General features: G+C 34.1%; 1 pseudogene; it reads right to left on the reverse strand.

Annotated features, from left to right (window-relative positions):
- Positions 1-6,269: 6,269 nt before the first annotated feature.
- LOC113347991 lies at positions 6,270-17,157 on the reverse strand (annotated as a pseudogene).
- Between the last annotated feature and the right edge of the window lie 900 nt (positions 17,158-18,057).

Here is an 18,057-nt window from a genome sequence, read left to right on the forward strand (position 1 = left end):
CAACGTTCAACAGGACACGAACTCTCTGTTTAGGGTTCAAATATTTTTGAGAGATTTGTGGAAGACTTCTACGCGTGGAAAAGGAATATATATCCTCTGGAATTACTATACGCTCAACTGGAGAGATTTTAGGAAGGTTTGGACTGCTGAATATTGCGTAAGAGAGTTTGGTAGAGAAATAAACACGGAACTTGCTGAGGAGATAAACGAAAATATTGGGGAAGATTTAGTCGACTTATTGTGTATATAAAGGATGTTTAAAGTCTTAGGAAGGATTATCAAGAGTTTGGGGTCGAGAGAATCGGAGCAGAGGCTGGGAGAGACGAAGAACAAGAGCAGAAGAAAAGTTCTCTTCTGCTGCTCGAGGAGGAGGAAGAAGATGAAGAACAGACGCTTCTGAAGCGTCGTTCTTCAACAGTGCCAGCTACAGAAGATAAGTGTCATTCGTTTGCTACAGTTCCTTTCTATCGTTTTTTTTTTGGACGTGATTTGTGAGTCTCAGAACCACTATTTTATAACTTTTGACTCTTTTAATCACACTTTGAACTTTGAATTAATATTTTGAGTGTGTGATTGATATGAATAGCTAAACCCCAATACTGGGATGATGGAGGAAGCCATATTTTACACATATAAAAATTATATTTAATTCTTTTATGACTTCTTGCATTGTTATTAAATGTTTTATGATTTTTCTTAATTGATTGTCATTTCTTTTGATGGTTTATGCTTGGTCTTAGTACTTTTGATATGCCATGCTTTCGATTTACAGTTAATCTTCTAAAAATCTACCTTGGCAAGAATTAGAGTCCCTATTTTTATGTGAGCTATAATTGTTTTGGAAATAAATATATTAATTATATGAATGATTATGGTGGAATCCTGAGTCCTAGCGTCTCTTGATCCTGTGACAATTTTTGTACATATATTTTTAAATCTTTCAAGTCCGAGTAACGAATCCCTATTTACCGCAATCGAAATATTACAACAAAATGGCGCCGCTGCCGGGGACTTGTATATAGATTTATTTTTATTTTTTTTAGGTTTATTTTTTTTTATTATTTGTTCCTTTTTACGTTTCTTTTTGTGTCTTTAATTTACAGGTTCGAAGTGGAATACTAAGGACTTGGGAACAAAAAGCTTAAAGCTAAAAGAGAAGAAAAAAAAAGACATAATTTTTTTTTTAGGATTTAATTTTTATTATTATTATTTTTTTGTATATAGTTTTTATTTATTTATTTTTAGAATTTGTAAATAGGCTTTATTTTTCATAATTTTTGTAATTTTTGGACTTTTTATTTGGACTTTATTCTGGACTTTTGGACATTTTTTTTTTAACCCTACGGAAGGGTCTTATTATTAATAAAAAAAAGAAATAAATTGTTTGCAGGGAAGGACGACGATTACGATATCGTCTCGGCCCCTCGGGTTCGTACATGACATAGGAGTCGTGGCCCGAGTCGACTTCAACGGTTCATCTCCCGTCTGGTACGGGAGGTAAGTCCATCGAAACACTCACGAATCTCCTGTAAGCGAGTTACTGTATTCCTTAAGGTGATTCATTGATTGAGGACGAATTTGGACTGTTTTTAATTTCCTAGTAAAGGGCAAGGCCTGGCCAAATCAAGATAAGGACTCGGATTTCATCACCGTTTCCTTCTTGCCCGCCTTAGGAAAACGAAACCAAACGCGAACCTAAGCCTGAAATTTTGAATAGAAAGAGACCAATAGGGTAACGAGCTTAATAGGAAACTCGTTCGAAAAATATTGGTTGTTATTTAAGCACACTTCAAAGTTCATGATGGTTTCTGTGAGTTGAATGCGTGACTGCGCCGCCTTGTGATATCGGTGAGGCCTTGGGTATCAAAGCTCCACTGAGCTTCCCTCGCCTCGATTCAACTTACATTAGCTCGGATTGATTCCATAGGGGTGTGCTCAAATTGTAACGAATTCCTTTTCGAAGGAATAGAAGCTGGTCTAGAAAACAATCTAAGTGGAGCCATCATGCTTTTTGTTTGCTAAATTCTATAGGTTTGATTTGGTCGAGTCAGCCTTGTTTGTGATTGTGTAGAATTCCCTTGCATTTAAGAATGTAGAACTGGTATGATAGAAGCAAATACAATGAGTATCGACCTGAATTTGAATATGGACATCATCATTTTTATGACCATGGTGGGAATAGTAGTTGGGAACGCCAACCTTTTCAAGGTTATGGTTCATACCATGGTGAGCCCAATTACTATCCACACATGCATCAGTCTTACGAGCAAGAAGATTATAGTACTAGTTCTTCGTCTCTAGAGGATACAATCAAACTATTGAAAAGTAGTCATTTTTATGATCCTTCTGATAATTCCTCTTTACTAGAGTCAACACGTAAGTTAGCTGAGTCGACGCGTAAGTTAGTTGATCTGAATAGTATAATTATAGACGAAAGAACTACAATAATGAGTGAACCTTCTTTAGAAGACCACCTCAAGCGGATAGCTGAGACGAACGAAAGAATTGCTCGAAATTACTTGAATTGCCAATATAGTGTATCCAATAATACCCTTGAGAATGAAGATAGTTATTTATATAATCAAGATAACAAGGTTAGAATTGGTAGCACTACTTGTTTTGATGAGGTTCGATCTTTTTCATGTTATAATGATGATTATGATGAGGATAGTATTGATGAAGAACATGAAATATGTAGGAATAGTGATCAGGAAGCTAGTAATCCAATTGAGCTTTATAATGATTATATTATTTCTAGTTCAAATCCAAATAATTATTATGATTATTCACCTATTCAAAAGGACGAGGATTTGATTAGGGATTCCACCGTTTTAGACGATGTAGTTTTTCATGTTGATTACGAAGCCGATAGTGGTTTAGAGGAACCGGTTTATCTTGAAACTCCTGTTTTCGAGTCGAACGATTTAGAAACTGTAATCGATGATGGTTTTGAGGAACGGTTTTATCCTGAGAATACTTTTTTAGAGTCGTACGATTTAGAAACAATAGTCTTAGATGAACTCGTAGAGATTAATGAGGATGAACCTGACTTAGAAGAATCAATTGCCCATTTTCAGGAATCTGATGACCTAGAAATTAGGGAGATTGTGACTAGTCTAACTAGAGACACTGAAAACTCTAAGTTTGGGGGTGATTATCAGTCTCCAGGTTCTTTAACTCTTAGAAAGTTCCCTCGTGTAGGACTTGACATTTGTGCCTCAACCATCTTACAATATTATCTTCGTACACTTTTACCTGAACCTAATGATGTCCAAAGAGAAGCTCAGTTGTTAGAAACCCATCCTCTGGTTGATGTGGTTAACCCAGGCTATGATACCCAGATTGACTTTGTTTTCCCACCAAATAGTTTTCTTCCAACTGTGGGAACGTTTCAAATGAGTCGAATATTAAGTTCTGAGACTAAACCTAAGAATTTTAGGTTAATAGAATCGACACATTTTCCTAAGAATGACCACTACTCTCACTGTGGTCAACTTTGTAAGTCATATCTGATTGACTTAGAGGATCCGCAATTATTTAGGTTATTACTTCGTGATTCTAAGTTCGTATTTGAGTTTTTACAGACTCTAAGACCTAGTGATTCGGATCCCATCTATGAAGAAACACAACCAATGAAAATATTCTATTTAGACCCTTTCATAGAACCTGAACCTGAACCGCAATTAGCGATAGTTTTCAGGAAAATAGGTAAGGGCATGCTTTTCTTGTCCATTTTCTTGGTTCACTGCAGTTTCCTTTGGTCAACTCTTTTTGGTTTTGAAGACCCACAGTTATTTCGACTGTTACTATATGATTCGAGGTGACTACTCTTTCCTAAGTCTGGCTGAAGACATTAAACTTAGCACTTCTTGGGAGGTAACCCAATATTCATGCGACACGGTAATATTTTTCCTTATCTCTTTTGCTTCAAATGGTAACAGTTTATCCTTGTTCATGCTTTTAATTTCATCTTTAGAACATTGAGGACAATGTTAGATTTAAGTTTGGGGGTATGGGAGAAACTTTTTAGTTGCAATAAATAAACTCCAGAGCTTAGAAATTTATGCCTATTTAGGATTGCACTAACCAATCTAAGTGGATGGAAGCATTTTGGTTATAGGAGTTGAGGAACCAATCTGATTATATGGAAACATCTAGAAGAGTCTATTCATAAAAGCACAGAGCTCAGGTGTTAGAAATAACATGATAGTTTCACCATATCTCGTTGAGTCCTTTTCACTTCTATTTTTATTTTATTTTGTTTTTAAACTATGTTACTCTAAGTGATTAGGTGGGGCTCACGATTCAAGTTGTTACCAATGCTAGGGTGAATTAGAGTGATAGAGATACCAAGAAAAAAAAAAGAAAAAAAAAAGAAAGAAATTGAGACCAGACCATTTGACCAAAAGGAATAAATTCAATAAAGTCGACCACTGGTACCCTTGTATATGCCAGTTGTGTTGACCTAGAGTTAGGTTATCGACCATTGGTACCCTTGTATATGCTAGTGTGTTGATATTAGCCAGACTAGTATCTCAATCCATTAGGATAGGTTCATTTTGGCGGAGGCCTTCAGACAGATATGGGAAACGTCGTTCACTTAGTAAACATCAAAACCATATATGTTTTTCTATATCCATCTTCTTGATCTATCCATGTGATTAGTTTTGACTCCGAATATGATGTCCATAGTGCAACTATCTGAGTAGAGCTCTGTCACTTTATATGAATTTTAGTATGCTTGAGTGCAAACTCGTGTACAACAATTGGAATTTCGCATCATGGTACTTCTTCCTGTAGTCAATAAGTATGCCAACCAAGGAGATTCTTTAGTGCCTTCCAAGGTTCTGCGTAGATAGCTAAGGTATGGAGTACAGGTTTTGTGGGTATATCTCTTGTAAGCCCTCCCGAGCCTGTATCTCGGCCACTAGGGCCACCTAGGGGTTTAAAGGCTTATTGCATACGCTAAATGCAATCGACGATGCCTGCGACAGTGAGTTAGGATTTTATTTTGTAGTTTTGATTTGCTCGGGACTAGCAAATAATAAGTTTGGGGGTATTTGATAGACGCATTTATGTGTCTAATATATCTCAATTGTATATAGTGTTAGTGCTCGATTCTATACTTATTTGGTTGTTTTATTTATTTGTAGGTGTTTTTGGAGAAATAAGCTTTTACGGCGAAATTGGCTAAAAAAGTGGTTTTTGCGCTCGTGGGAGAAAACTACTATACGGACTCTCACATTGGATAAGGGGAAACCTAATTACTAAGGGGTGACCCATTTCCAGGCATCTGTTAAAGGGAGACCGGGACTGGTTAGGGGGACATCCTTCTCAAATTCATTCAGACGAGAGAGGACTTTTCAGAGGAAAAAAATAAGAAGAAAGATGATCTTGCTAAATTTAAGGAAGAAAATAATGGAGGCTAGGTTATTTTTCCTCTCATGAGAAGGAGAGGAGAATTGTTATTCGTCTGTCTACATTAAGCATGTTTAATGGATATTAATTGTGTGAATATAGCATAATTATTTCCATTTAAAGATATTTGTATAAATATAGTGTCAATCCTGCTGCACATGTTCCTAATTTCATTTAAAGATAATTTGTAAACACTGATGCTACACACACCGTGAATTCACCGACACTCAGTCCCGGAGATCCCACCAGAAGAAAAAAAGAGGGTGGATTTTTGTTTTTCAGTGGGCTCCATCATTTTTTGTGTCTTGCGGGAATATCACCGTGATTTTTCTAGACTTATTGATTTGTAAAATGGTCATATATGTATAACCAGATTAGAGTCCACGTCGTGGAACATTCACTTGATCTAAAAGGGTGGTAAATTGACCAAAAATTAATTTGACTATTTATATCTTTTCACTAAAGTACCCTTATGAAAATTATATAGTTATAGGGTATGTCGTATGCCCACAGCCTACCTTCCCTTGTAGAGCAGATTCTTTTTCCAAGCGAAGCACAAATCTTACAGATAAGTATGTTGTTAGTAAAATTTCATGTTAAGAACCCAATAGAAAGCTGATTTGGTTGCACAAAGTTATAATCCATGTCTTGCAAATTACAGAAGAAATCCACATATACAAAAAAATAAAATCTAACTTTGAAATCAAGAGGTGTATTGTATCCGTTGCCGTCCCATCCAAAACACTTGGCTCAAATTCGTAGTAATGCTGGTATAATTAGATTACATTTGTAGACGGGAGAATTCCAGTTGACGCATACATTAGTCACGAAGTAGCCTAATGGATCAGAGATAAGGGGCCAACAATGCATTAGTATATACATTCCCAAGTGTTACAAGATCAGAGCAATCAATTGAAATACGTATATGAATTTCGATCAGGTTACATGTGAAACATAAAATCTACAAGAATGTAGATAAAGAAGAGAAATGGCTGCAAAGAAAGAAATATTGCCATGGTGGCCTTGGTGGTTTCTCCAACAATGCAGATAGATAAACTTCGTCTTTCGACTTGGGAGAAATAACCCATTTGTGTTTCTTGTACCTAAACTGCAGAAACATATACCTGAAGTCATCTAACTCAGTTTTCTTGCAGAAGAAACGGTCTACCCAGAGTAGTCCACCAGGTCTCTGAATTCAATCCCAGTCGATCAATCCATTAGTTGCAAATCAATCCAACCATCTAAGAACCCAATTGTATGAATCAAATCCATAATATTATAAAAAAAATGGCAGTCTTTGATTCAATGTTATATACAAAGGAAGCAAACCTCTTAACGCAATCATCTCGTTGAAAGGCGCCCCGAGGTTGAGATAATTGTCACATTTTGTTCCCTCATTCTTGCAGCAAAAGTTCGAGTGCCTATACCAAAATCAAGGCCTATTCTTATCTCCCCAGGCTTAACTTCAAGAACATCACTAATCCGAAAAGTTGGCGCATTTGGTGTACTACTATTACCCATCCACTTAACTTTCTCCTTTTCCATCTCAAAACATCCACTGCATTTGGTATAACCTCGTTTTGGATTCTTGGCTGCTAAACACTCAAAATTTCTGCACTGATAATTAGCCCACCGAACATTTCTTCCGTCCGGCAATTTCCATAACGACTCATTAATCGAGTATGGCCTCAGATATAGCTTCGATGCTCTGGTTAAACAACGCCTCCTAGGTAACGGATCGCATCCTTTAATCATAAGCTTCTGCGCTAAAGGCCAATCATCTTTACAGTAAGAACCAATGTCGTAATTCATGTACTCTTCTAAGTCCTCCTTCATTAGAACACAAGCATGTCCTATTGTGTTGTAAATCTTTTCTGTTCCATATATATTAACCTCTGGTGAAATCCAGATCTAGGCCTGTTTATTTTGAGAGTTACAATTCTATGCCAGTTTTTAGTTTTTTTCACGTTGCAAAACTAGGGCAGTTTTGACCAAAATGGCTAACTGTGGTTATCTACCTTTTTTCCACCGTTAGTGTAGGGCAAAAAGACTTATGAGCCCTTTGAATCATTGAACTCGACGAGTTGCAGTTTAACTCGACGAGTTGCAGTTTAACTCGCCGATTTTGCACAGTAACTCAGAGCTGACTGGGTACACATGTGTACCTATACACGTCACCATATGTACATGTCACCATCTTTACACGTCACTATCTGTACACGTCATCATCATACAACTGAACCTCACATCTCCAGCTGAATTTCAGTGCCATTTCAAGTCTCATCTGAATCGATTACCATCAGTACCACGTTACTTCCGTTTCCTTCTTACACAACCCATATTTCTATTATGTCAGGTTCCAAACCAGATCTATCCACTGCATCACCTAATTTTTTACAGCCATTAATCGGGACGACAGCAGCATCATCTTCTATACATTTCTCTAAACCAAAAGCTCCAACATATTGCATTCTCAGTACCACCATCGCAACATATCTAGCTGACTGCGCAAGACCCATCACCTAAACCAATAACAACTCGCACAATCTAGCCAACAGCAGCAGCAACACCTGAACTGCAGCTTCAATCACCTGCTGCAATTCTCAAGCCATTGAAGACATGTATATAAAAACTTTAAAAAAAAAAAAAAACTGGAAAGCAAGTAACTGGATCTACAAGTTCACCGTATTCATGTATGCAGTTCAATACTGCTCTAAATGAATTATTGCTCTAAAGCTAAATATTACACTTCACTCCTTCATTTCAGAAGCAAACAAATTTTAAGTCTAAAAGCCAAAGCAGAGCAGGATTTGTTGCCATGAGCAAATGATCTAGCTCGCAACCTCCACTGTACAAACATTACCCCCTAATAAGAATCTGCATGCAAGTTATACTCCAATGATAACTTTAAGAAGATCCTGCTATGGAACTGCTATACATAACGACAGCAACTTCAGATTACCATCTTCCCTGTAATACTCGGACAGCACCATGCTAGACAGCAGCAAACTCTCACTGTTTCTTGGCTAGAACTGCATCTACAGCATGTCCCTCTGCAACATAACCTAACTCCTCTAACTGCATGTCCCGCTGCAACATAACCTAACTCCTCTACCTGCAACTGCAACTCTGTAGCTTCAGTTGACCAGAACTCATAGCAACAACAGCTCAATCTCGTACATCCCTTAGTTGTAACTCAATCCAGCTATTCCTTAAGCATCACAACATCATCTCAACTTGAAACACTCTCAGTTCAGAACACATCCACCATCCTTGATCACTATAATCCTGTGTTACACGGAAACTTCAGATGTATGCTCGTGTCCCGTGTCCATACATATGGACACAGATACTGACACTCTTTGGACACAGCTTGAGTACTAAGCAATTAAAAATTTATTACTTTATTCACATAAAACTCTTTTGTGGGTGTAAATATAAGGCTGAAGTTAGAAAAACAAAAACCCAAGGTAGCTGCCACATATGTGATCCCAATTAAAGCTCAAGCTAGCAAGCCACCACCCACCACAAGATTAATATTTCATAAAAATCAGATCTAAACTTTTGTTCACGTGTGTCGTCTGTATTTCTGCATATCTTATCAAATTAGTAATATTTTTATGCATACTGCCGTGTATTTTTAGAATTGCCGTATTGGACACACGAATACGTGTCCGTATCATACACCCGCGGCAGTGTCCATGTAAATAATCACATCCCTAACACCTACCACTAATTTATATCTTCACCAGTCATCTCAGTTCCTGCATCATTCTCACATATACAGATTCCCCTGTACTTTAACACAATTTTAAACAATATACTACAACTCCATAACACACCATCAGGTTTATTTACAATTACCAAATCTCAGGAACTAAACAATGAGATGAACAATTTTACCAAATCAACTCATAAGACAATTACCTCAAACATGGTTCTACCCAAGCAAAACTGACTCTTCTTGCTTTTGATTTATCACCATCAGGTTCAGCTGTTTCATCTGTAATTCAAACCCATAACCCTAAATCTTCACCCTAATTCATGAAGTTCTAATCCATAAAGAAACTACAATCTAAACCTCAACTGAAACAAACCCATCTAGTAATTGTACTAACTTTTTCGATTTGCAGTTCAGATAAAACCCTTCTTCAATTCTTCAAAATCCTGAAACCAATTAAATCTGAGAATCAATTACTAATTAATCTTCTTCACTTTCAGTAACGAAAACCCATCACAGCTTTTCTCAGTTAACATCTTAACAAGCAAAAACCCTAAATTCTAATTCTCCCTGCTTCCATTGTTTCGATCAATAGAAACCCTAACCCAAATCAAAATCTCAATCTCAATCATACTACACCCTCCCGATCCTTTTAATTCACTCAATCGGTTCTTAATTGATATGAACGATCACTCACTTCCAATTTCCAATTCAACCAAACCCATCCAATAATTGTTAGATACATTAATTCCACAAACTCTCAGACACATCAAGAAACCCTAACCCCTAAATATGCTTCTCTCTCTCTGTTTTATAACCTCAGTTCATCATGATTTGTAACAACACCATCTCCTTAACATCTATACTGTTTCATCAACTGATTCTCTCAATCAAAACTCACCAACACTCAGAGAAGAGGAGAAAAGAAAGAGGAAACGATTTTTTTCGTTTGGATTTGGTGATAAAACCTATAAAAATTACTAAGGCTCCCGAACGTTGGATCTTATAGAGATGCGCTCTGTAAAGATATGTGGACATAATACATACATGTGGCTGCTATCAAATCTGTTTAATCTAAACCGTTGGATCTCATAGATTGCTCTAATGAGATATGTGGGCAAAATAAATACACCTGTCTCCTATCAATTCCGTCTAATCTAAGCCGTTCATTCTTCATGTGATTAACACTACTATTAGATCAAACCCCTTTAGCCTTACACGTGTATAAACGGTATTTGGGTAATTTGGGTGTCATTGTCTCATTTCATATGAGGAGAAATTGACCGAATTGACCGAAAAATTGACAAAACTAACGGATTTGGATGGAAGTCTAATTTTGTTATGCGAAAAAAAAGTGGCCTAGAATTGTAACCCAGGATAAAAAACTGGCATATATATGTATATATATTCCATTAACCTTCCCAGCTATATTTGTTTTCGCAGTAATGTACTTGCGAATCTCCTCCACTATAAACGAGTTGATTAATGGGTCTTCAACTGAGGGAGTACTCGCATTTCTAGTTTCTTGAACTTTCGGTAGTCGAATCTGTCGAAGAGAAATATGAGCATTATAAAGAGGTTGATGTAAGATAATTTTTTATATGATAATTATCTGTATTGTGTCCATGTGAGAATCTGGTTATATTTAGGATATTGCTAAATATCTAATTCATGGTTTATATAAGGAGTTAGTATCTTATTTATGCTCTTCCTTGATGGACGGTCCAGATCTAATGTCTAGTACTAAAACCTAGGAACTTGGTCCTCTCTCTACCTATGAAAGGGAAACAATAACCATTACTATTGTATCCAAGGATTTTACTCATTACGGCTAAGGTTAAGAGAGAGAAACCATGACCTCCACAAATTTTATCGCTGCTACAAAGATGATCGGTATCGTAACACGGATTAGCGCTACCAGGTATTCTCCATTAACAATTATTGCATATTTTATCGTGTGATTATCATGAAGTTCAACGATCCTAAATTATGTTTCTATAAATTAAATCTCATAGTTGGCATCTAGAGCTTGTGTTTAAAACTCATGATCGTCTATTATTGTATGCAATAATAATATCGGCGAAAATAAAATAAAATTTAGGTTTGATTTTTTATTTTCTTTTTATGTGATCATAATCGTTCTTATGGAATTGCATTCCTTTTCTCATCTAACTAGCATGACCCATATCATACTCACACAACAAGTTTCTGTGTGACGTCAAAATCCTGTGTGATTTTTCATTATCACATCAAAATCAAGTCAGTTGAGAATTATGGTATACTATATAATTTAAGATCATGTGACCATTATTACTTATGATTTCTTATATATTTTATATTATCTCTCTCTTGATTTTGGAAGAAAATATATTCTACATTAATGACCTACTTAATTTTGGAGGAAAATATATTTTAACTTAATACTAATGTCCTGCCCTTTATTTTATGTAAATAAAAATTAACATCTTTTGCTTAATGAGTTTATTTTTGGCCTGATGATTTTATTTTTGGCATGTAAACAATAGAAAAAATCATTGTAAGAATATTATTTTTAAATAATGGCATATAATGAGTATATGAGGTGATAATGAACGTAATAATGATGATAAATGAAATGGAAGAATGTCGACGTCACGTAGTCATAAACATGCATAATTGATCCACTAAAGTCCATATATTCTACTTGTCTTGTATGTGAAAGGGAGGTAAATTGGATATATGATATAAATGAGAAAATATTTATTAGGCATTATATCTTTATGGCATGAATCAATAAGTGCTCCAAAACAAATGAAGATAAACAGAATATTTTCATAACGTGAATGGTTATTAAGACATTAAAAATTGGAAACATTAATATTTTATTGTGGGCAAGTTTACGTGTTAGTTAATATTAAGATAATGAGACAGTATTAATTTTAAAACTATTGAAACCAATTTTTATTGTAAATTAACTTACCCTTTCGCTTTATCGAAACAATAAAACGATTTTTTTTATCGAGTTTCTTTCTAAATTTTATGATCAAAACCATTTTTTGACAACATTAATTTTGTGTGTGCATTATGATATGGTTTGTGTGCTTGTGCACTATGGTATGAGTTTTTCTCCCAATGTTGATATTTTTTTATCGAATGAGATTATTGTCCTTAAGATCATTATGTCAAGACTCTTTAGTTATCACCATAGTGATACTAGAGTGTTTTATCTTAGCAATAATAAAAGATTTATTGTAAGCACGAATTCATATGCCAAACCATAAAGCAAGGTTCATCAATTATTGAGTTATTATAATAATGACATTATTTTTGAGTCGTTTGGAAATCACCACAGTGATGTCAAATAATTTCCAGTTATAATTGTTATAATGTCAAGTGCTTATAAAATTATTTTGCTTAAATATATTAGAACAAAAATTACCCATAGGTAATTTGAGTTCACATGTTTAAGAAAATTATTGAAGGATGTGATCTTTATTTCATCATATATTATGGATCTGAATCATTTTATGCTTAAATGTGTGTCTAATGTCATTTCTCGTTTTGACTACACTTTGACATAAAAATAAAGATCATGATTAATAAAATGCGACATAATTTTTCATTATTTCGTATAAAATTCATAAAATTTTTTTTACTCAAACCAAAGCATTTTCAAGTTGAGTAACCATAATGGATTTTCATATTTTAAATGGACAATCAAATATGTTATTTTAAGTCTAAAGCTCGTTGCATTTTTTAAAGAAGAAATAAAAAATTATTGTTTTTTGGGTTATTTCTTATATTTGTGAAAATAATTATCTAAGCTATAACATTAATCATAAGAATTTAACTAGCGATGCATCAAAGAACTTTCTTCAACGAAATTTTATTATTGAATTATACTTATAGACTTGCTTAATGCTCGATCTTGGTTTATGAAAGGTTCATCACGTTTGGATATTTTTTTAATTAAAGGGTGTTGGACATTTTTACAAATTATATATGACATGTTTTTTGAATAAATGTTTATGATTAATGTTTCAGGGTTACTCATAATTGTTTATAAACTACTAATTTTATGATCAGATCAAGGATTTCCATATCATTGATTAGGACCATGCAATGTCACAAGAAAAAATAGTGTGATATTTGCAATTGTACATATTTGCTGGATTGTTTAGTTATCACCACAGTGATACTAAACTCTTATCTTGTAAGTATTGTATTTTTTGAGTCCTTTTAGTTTGACTTAACGATTAGAACAATGCTGCTCACAAGTAGTTTTGGTTCACACGTTTAAACAATCATTAAGTTTATCTAAATGTTTCATATACATGTAAAATAATAGCTACCCACAGGTGACTATTATTCCGATGTATTGGGTTGAACATTAGAATTATTTGAGTTTGTTAATACATGATAGGACGAGATTCTCCCACAGGTGATTCTAGTTGTGGTATTAAACAAACATAATGTTGTGTGTATGAGAACGTGAAATATGTACTAATATTTTTTCATGTCTCACATTGTTCCTTGATAAGGTTTTACCCACAGGAGAATCTTATTAAAGGTATGAAACTATTATAAGCTTAATTGTCATTTATCTCTATTATAAATTTCAGCCTTTGTTCTTATTAATTGTTGATTATGATTATTTTGTAGACTTTTAATAGTCCATTTTTTGGAATATAAAATTGTTTATCACCTGATATTTTTTCGCGTTACTGTGCACATCTATCAATTGCATTATGAATCTCAATCCGTGGATGGTTTCTCGGACATTCATTATTGAAATTGAGAGTCAATTATAGAGAAAGTGAAAATCATAAAGTATGATAAATGTGTTGAACATTCTGAAAGGTATTACAAAAAAGGATAATATCCTAAATCTTTTACGTAGTATCTCCAAAAATTTGGATTTGTTGCTCAATACACAAGGCCAACTTATCCTTGGCATAATGGTGTATAAAAAAAGGCAAAATCATACTTTTATGAAAATGGTTAGAAGCATGATGAGTTATACATAATGACCATATATCAGTGAATGTATGTTCTTTCAAAAACTGTGTAATTTAAATAGATTTCTGAGTAAAGCAGTTTCAAAGACACACTTTGGACTAGAATGGCTGGAAACCTAGTTTAAATCACCTTTAAGTTATGGTTGTTCAATTGGAGGTGAGGGCTTACATTCCAAAGACTGAAAATTGGATTTGGAAACTATTATTGGTTCATTGGTTTTCCTAAATAATCCAAATGGTATTCTTTAACGTTCTAACCGTAGTATGAGACTTATTGAAACCGAAAATATAAATTCGTTAATGATGGCTTAATCAGTGGGAGTACGTGGATATATATGTTCAAGAAATCATGATAATGATCCCTTTATTTAAGATTTCTACATATATTGTGAATCTTCTCATTATCAGAATGTTAGATAATGAAAGACCACAAATTACTGATCCAATATTCCATAATATAACTACTGCTAATAAAGAAATTTTTTGATAACAACATGAACCAGTATTAAGCAGGTCTCAATAGAGATTGAAAGAAAGTTATTCATGTTGTTTTAGTGATTTTCTTACAAGAATTTATTACATTTTGATATGAAATGGCAAAGACTCGGTTTTAGGTTCACAAATATTATGTGTAATATTTTTGATTAATGGATTGATGCTATGTGAGAAAAAATCATTGGTTGAAAATCAAGTCTCGGATATTGTTTAATTGCGCGAAAGACACAAATCAGTTGTATGAAAGTGGGTCTTTCTGACCGACTGTAATAGCAATTTTAAACGGTATAAAGCAAGATTTATTTCCAAAGATTTTACTCTGAAACGATGCATTGATTATAAATAAGTTTTTCTCTCGTGTCAAAGAAAGACTTATTCAGAATTATCATAGTATTATTAGTAGCTCAGTATGACCTAAGAGTTGCATTAATTAAATGTGAAAATATCCTTTATTAATGATAAACTTTAGTCTACAAATTTTAAAAATCAAAGTATGAAATTTAAGCAGCCTCCCATAATGGTATATGAAATTCAACAAAACTATAAATGTTTCAAGTTTTGGATGAAATTATTACAGATTTATGCATATACCTCAAGATCAGTGGGAGAAATTCATACTCTTGATCTTGTATGTTAAGACATACTACCTACGAGTAGTGATCTTGACTTTATGCATATCTCTATATTTTTTGAAATAAAGGATATCACTGGAGCTTACCATGTGATAGTAATATCATATGGATTACTAAAGCTCTCATATAAGGTATATATCGAATATTCAATGAATTTTGAGATAATAACATATTTAACAGATTTTATTTCATGTAGGATAGAAGATATAAATTTAATCTTCATTACGTCTTAATTCTGATACGAAACTTACAACAAGTTGTTGATATGTTAACTAAATGCCTAAAGAATCGAGGAACAAATTACAGGAAAGTTATCAAGAATTTTGAGATACTATTTTAACTTATGTCTTATAATTAGTTAGCAAGCCCAACAAGAGTTGATTGGGTTTTCAGACTTCAATTTTTGTGGATGTATGGATTCTATAAAGGAAGAATCCATTAATACTAGTCCCACAATTGAGTTTGAATATTTATGACTGCGATACTTAGAGACTTCAGGTTTGTCTCTACATTGCCGAAATTTATCGTAGCATTAAAACACGATATATATACGAAGGGAACAAAACACATGAACCTTGAGTATATATGCGTAAATTAGGAAATTCAGAAACAATAGTTGTTCATTTATCGCTTAAGCACAATTGCATTCGGTGATGCACTTAATGAATAATTACCTTTTAAGACATCTTAAGAAAAGATTAAAATCTCAGGTATGTGGGAGTAATTGCTTATTGAACTCAGCTAATTTATGTGCTTACTTTTGGACACTTATTGAGCTCTTATTAATGTTATTCACAATTATTTATGTATCCATGTTTAGTATACATTTATGTGAACGGATGAATGTTAACAAAAATCGTCTTTCTGAAAGACATCACTGGACCATTATGATACTCCTATTTAAGGCCTAGTTGAGCAAGGTACTCATGTTGTGGTACATGGAAGGGAACATGTTGATAACAAGACAATGTGCAACCGCTATAACTCGCATGAATAGATTATTTGATCAAAGTATTACGTTAACCACTAAAGTTATTATTTAGAAATTACGCGCGCCTTATGTTTCCTGCAATTACCATTTATAGATTATCACATGGACCAGTGGGAGAATGTAAGATAATTTTTTATATGATAATTATCTCTATTGGGCCCATGTGAGAAACTGATTATATTTAGGATATTGCTAAATATCTAATTCATGGTTTATATAAGGAGTTAGTATCCTATTTATGCTCTTCCTTGATGGACGGTCGAGATCTAATGTCTAATACTAAAACCCTAGGAACTTGGTCCTCTCTCTACCTATTAAAGGGAAACAATAACCATTACTATTGTATCCAAGGATTTTACTCATTACGGCTAAGGTTAAGAGAGATAAACCATGACCTCCACAAGGTATTACCGCTGCTACAAAGATGATCGGTATCGTAACACGGATTAGCGCTACCAGGTATTCTCCATTAAAAATTCTTGCATATTTTATCGTGTAATTATCGTAAGTTCAACGATCATAAATTACGTTTCTATATATTAAATCTTATAGTTGAATCACTTCATCCTCCAAAAACTTCTTATACTTCGATTTATCGATACTAACTCTACAATCTTTGTCTATATTTTGTACGGTAAATTCAAGTTGATCTTGCAAAGTTGCCATTTTCATTAACACTTCTTCAACCCGATCTGATAAAGCTTTCGTATCGAAACCACTGTACGAATCTCTAACACCATAAAAATGTTTGCAGATGCCCTCATCGTGCATGAAAAAACCGGCAGAGTAAAATCGAAACAAACTCGTTATACTTACTAGTATGACAAGCCCTCCTAGGAGAATCTGGATTGAACCCATTACTCTTGCAAGTTTGCAGCATCTTGGTGGGCAAACTCTCCCCATATTCAGTTTCTCGATATGGGTTGTCAAAAGTTTATCATATCTTCTTCAACTTCAACCTTTTGCTCCTCAATGTAGCTCAGGAGTTACTAAAAGTGAGATCCAGAGAAACACTAAGAAACACTTTTTTTTTCTTTTTGTTTTGCATTTTTTGCGTGATGCAACCGTTGTTGAAGATGATAAACCATGTGTTTGTCACCCAACTTGACAAAATTTTGTCACTTACTACTAATGGCTCCAACTTCGTAAGTTGAAAAATGTATTTAAATAAAATTAAACTTCGAAATCTGGATTCTCTTGATGAGGAAATTAAGGAAAATTTAGTGTATTAGATCAGGAGGGTTGATTGAAGCACTAGTAGGATTATTATATGTAGAGGGTGCTGGGTTTTATTATTAATTACAACATCAACTTGAATTGTGGAGATGTTAACATGTACTGTTTCCTAATTCTTCATTTGTTCAGGTAGTGCAGTTGCAGTTTCTTATATTCACTTGCAAGATATTTTGCAGAACACTGCAATTATGTAACTTATTGATATATAATTATGATGCCAGTTTTTCACAAACTTGAAGCAAGTTCCCCAACCCAGCCCAGTATGCACATTCATTTTTTCTGTCTCTCTCTCTCTCAGCTATTTCATTGGAAAATGTAAATGAACAGCTTGTGTAGTGTCTTAAAGTTCTGTCTTAGTTCCTTTTTGTAAACTTGTAGCTTTCCTTTTTCTCCACCATTGTTATATTCTACGTGTTGCCTTATTAGCGCGGATCTTTAATGCTGCGCCAGTGTTTGAAATTCTCTTTAGTAATCTTCTTCATCCAATCTTCTACACTTTCTTTTTTCTCTCAACACTTTATATTAGAAAAGGTCCATGTTAATTTCCTGCACATAGTTTAGGAGACG

Source organism: Papaver somniferum, chromosome 2 (genome assembly GCF_003573695.1).
Source record: "Papaver somniferum cultivar HN1 chromosome 2, ASM357369v1, whole genome shotgun sequence".
Classification (NCBI taxonomy): Eukaryota; Viridiplantae; Streptophyta; class Magnoliopsida; order Ranunculales; family Papaveraceae; genus Papaver; species Papaver somniferum.